This window comes from Lolium rigidum, chromosome 2 (genome assembly GCF_022539505.1).
Source record: "Lolium rigidum isolate FL_2022 chromosome 2, APGP_CSIRO_Lrig_0.1, whole genome shotgun sequence".
Taxonomy (NCBI): domain Eukaryota; kingdom Viridiplantae; phylum Streptophyta; class Magnoliopsida; order Poales; family Poaceae; genus Lolium; species Lolium rigidum.
Genome location: NC_061509.1, coordinates 141,386,166 through 141,390,708, shown reverse-complemented (window position 1 = coordinate 141,390,708; position 4,543 = coordinate 141,386,166).

The window sequence follows — 4,543 nt, the reverse complement described above, 5'->3', positions numbered from 1 at the left end:
ATACTAAACATCTTAAATTTCAATGTGGCTTTAGTGAAGAATTTTTAATTAAGAACTATAATCGGAATTGCTATATTCATTATGGGTTCGAAGAGGTAGAACAATTTGTCGTATTTATGGGAGCTTCTGAGATCGAATCCTTCATGGTTGAGAATTATGAAACTTGTGTTGTTTGTAAGGACCTTAAAGATTATGTCTCTTCTATCCTTAATTGTTGCATAGAATGCTTCAGTGATAATCCTTATATCATTGACTATAAAGAGAGACTCATTAATGCACAAGAATGCACTCACAATTTGCAGGAACCGTGGAAGAAGAAACTGATGAACCTGAAAGCTCATTGGATGAAAAAGAGGAGGAAATTGATGAACCTGAAAGCTTATTGGATGAAAAAGAAGAGGAGAGCGACGAACAAAAGGAGGAAGAATGGATTAGCTACCCATGCCAACCTTCTAATGAGAGTAACTCTTTATCTCTTACACTATTTGATTGTCCTCCATGCTTACCGAAAGAGGTTGAATGTTATGTTCCTGTGGATTCTCTTGAAATATTTTCTATGAGTAAAACTTGTGAGAATAATTATGCTACTATTATTTATGATAATCCATGCTACTTTGATAAATCTTATGATAATGCTTTGTTTGTGCCTGATGTCGAAATGCATGGTACTAAAGAATTTTGCTTAGCAAATATCTATGATAAAGCTCTAGATGATGGTCCTATGTTACTTGATAATATTAATTGTACTACTAATGAAAATGGGATTGAAGAGTTCTTGACTTATTCTATGAGTCCCATATCTCTTGAGATTGATCAACTACCTTGTTATATTATTAATAAAAGTAAGTTTGAAAGTTTTAATTCCACTATTCTTGAACTTGATAAAAATTATGTGTTTGGAAATCATGAAAAGTATGCTTCATGTGATAGTTATATTATTGAGTTTATTCATGAAGCTACTGAAAATTATTATGAGAGAGGAAAATATGGTAGTAGAAATTTTCATGGTACTAATACACCTCTCTATATGCTGAAATTGTTGAAGTTACACTTGTTCTATCTTCTTATGCTTGTCACTTTGTTCTTCATGAATTTATTTGTGTACAAGATTCCTTTGCATAGGAAGCATGTTAGACTTAAATGTGTTTTGGATTTGCCTCTTGATGATCTCTTTTGCTTCAAATACTATTTCTTGCGAGTGCATCATTAAAACTGCTGAGCCCATCTTAATGGCTATAAAGAAAGCAACTTCTTGGGAGATAACCCATGTGTTATTTTGCTACAGTACTTTATTTTATATTTGTGTCTTGGAAGTTGTTTACTACTGTAGCAACCTCTCCTTATCTTAGTTTTGTGTTTTGTTGTGCCAAGTGAAGCCTCTAATCGAAGGTTGATACTAGGTTTGGATTTCTGCGCAGAAACAGATTTCTATCTGTCACGAATCTGGGCTGTTTTCTCTGTAGGAAAATCAGAAAAATATGCCAATTTACGTACGTGTTCCTCAGATATGTACGCAACTTTCATTAGTTTTGAGTTTTCTGATTTGAGCAACGGAAGTATTTTATTAAAATTCGTCTTTACTGGCTGTTCTGTTTTGGCAGATTCTGTCTCTGTTTTTGCATTGTCTCTTGTGGACTTTAAGCGAGCTTTTCTAGACATAGAGAGCTGTAGCTAATGTTTTATTGAGTTCTTGCAATGTGCCACTACAGGACCAAGGTGGATTCAAATTTTTTGAGTACTAACCCCTCTAATGAAGTTTATGAGAAGTTTGTTGTGAAGGAAGTTTTCAAGGGTCAAGAGAGGAGGATGATATATGATCAAGAAGAGTGAAAAGTCTAAGCTTGGGGATGCCCCCGTGGTTCATCCCTGCATATTTTAAGAAGATTCAAGCGTCTAAGCTTGGGGATGCCCAAGGCATCCCCTTCTTCATCAACTTATCAGGTTCCTCCCCTGAAACTATATTTTTATTCGGTCACATCATATGTGCTTTACTTGGAGCGTCTGTGTGCTTTTATTTTTGTTTGTGTTTGAATAAATTCGGATCCTAGCAATCCTTGTTTGGGAGAGAGACACGCTCCGCTTTTTCATATGAACACTTGTTCTTCGTTTTACTTTTAATGTTCAATGATAAAAGTTGGAAGCTATAGCACTTATTATTATTTGGTTGGAAACAGAAAATGCCTCATAATGTCTTGGATAATTTGACACTTGGCAATTGTTTTGAGCTCTCAAATAGATTAAGTTTTTTTCATGTGGTTTAAACCTATTAGTGGAGAACTACCGTAAAGCTTGTTGAAATTGGTTTGCATAATTGATCTCTCTTAAGGTCTAGATATTTTCTGGTAAAGTGTTTGAGCAACAAGGAAGACAGTGTAGAGTATTATAATGCTTGCGATATGTTCTTATGTAAGTTTTGCTGTACCGGTTCATACTTGTGTTTGCTTCAAACAACCTTGCTAGCCTAAGCCTTGTATCGAGAAGGAATACTTCTCATACATCCAAAATCCTTGAGCCAACCACTATGCCAATTGTGTCCACCATACCTACCTACTATGTGGTATTTCCTGCCATTCCAAAGTAAATTGCTTGAGTGCTACCTTTAAACAATTCAAAATGCTTCTCAATTTGTGTTAATGTTTTATAGCTCATGAGGAAGTATGTGGTGTTTATCTTTCATTCTTGTTGGGCAACTTTCACCAATGGACTAGTGGCTTCATCCGCTTATCCAATAATTTTGCAAAAAGAGTCGGCAATGGGATTCCCGATCCCAAATTAATTAAACTAAATAGACACTCCTCCATGGTTTGTGATTGTTGGACGGCACCCGAAGGATTCGGTTAGCCATGGCTTGTGTAAGCAACGGTTGGGAGGACTGTCATCATAATAAAATTAAAATAAAAGGACACTCCTTCATGGTATGAGATTGTTGGCAGGCACCCGAGGATTCGGTTAGCCATGGTTTGTGAAAGAAAGGTTGGAAGGAGTGCCACCCAAAAATAAAATAAAATGGGAGCCGCTCTTTGAAGGTTTGTCTGGCAAGGGGGTTAGAGTGCCCACTACCATTCGTTGACAACAACAAACACCTCTCAAAATTTTACTTTTATGCTCTCTTTATGTTTTCAAAACCAAAGCTCTAGCACAAATATAGCAATCAATACTTCCCTCTGCGAAGGGCCATTCTTTTACTTTATGTTGAGTCAGTTTACCTACTTTCTTCCACCTTAGAAGCAAACACTTGTGTTAACTGTGCATTGATTCTTACATACTTGCTTATTTGTATTCATCATATTACTTTATGTTGACAATTATCCATGAGATATGCATGTTGAAAGTTGAAAGCAACTGCTGAAACTTATATCTTCCTTTGTGTTGCTTCGATGCCTTTACTTTGAATTTATTGCTTTATGAGTTAACTCTTGTGCAAGACTTTTGATGCTTGTCTTGAAAGTACTATTCATGAAAAGTTTTGCTATATGTTATCTACTTGTTAGCAACTATAGATCATTGCCTTGAGTCACTTCATTCATTTCATATGCTTTGTAATAGTATGATCAAGGTTATGTAAGTAGCATGTCACTACAGAAATTATTCTTTTTATCGTTTACTCTGCTCGGGACGAGCAAGAACTAAGCTTGGGGATGCTGATACGTCCCCGACGTATCCATAATTTCCGTCGTTCCATGCTTGTTTTATGACAATACTTACATGTTTTGCTTGCACTTTATGATGATTTCATGCATTTTCCGGAACTAACCTATTAACGAGATGCCACAGTACCAGTTCCTGTTTTCTGCTGTTTTTGGTTCCAGAAAGGAATTGGACGAAATCAACGCCAAACCTCCTATTTTTTCCGGAAGGCTCCAGAACACCGAAGAAGAGTCGGAGAGGGGCCAGAGGGCCACCACACCCTATGGCGGCGCGGCCAAGCCTGGGCCCGCGCCAGCCTAGGGTGAGGCGCCCCCAGGTGCCCCCTGCGCCGCCTCTTCGCCTATAAAATCCCTTTCGACCTAAAAACACCGTACCAATTGACGAAACTCCAGAAAGACTCCAGGGGCGCCGCCACCGTCGCGAAACTCCAATTCGGGGGACGAACTCTCTGTTTCGGCACCTGCAGGGACGGGGAAGTGCCCTCGGAAGCCATCTCCATCAACGCCACCGCCTCCATCATGCTCCGTGAGTAGTTCCCCCATGGACTACGGGTTCTAGCGATAGCTAGTCGGTATTCTCTCCTCCATGTACTTCAATACAATGATCTCATGAGCTGCCTTACATGATTGAGATTCATCCGATGTAATCGGTGTTGTGTTTGTTGGGATCCGATGGATGATACATTATGATTAGTCTATCTATAAAGTTTGTGAAGTTATTGTTGCTGCAATCTTGTTATGCTTAATGCTTGTCACTAGGGCCCGAGTGGCATGATCTTAGATTTGAGCTCTATACTTATTGCTTAGATTGTATCTACAAGTTGTATGCACATGTCACTGTCCGGAACCAATGGCCCCGAAGTGACAGAAATCGGGATAACCGGAGGGGATGGCGG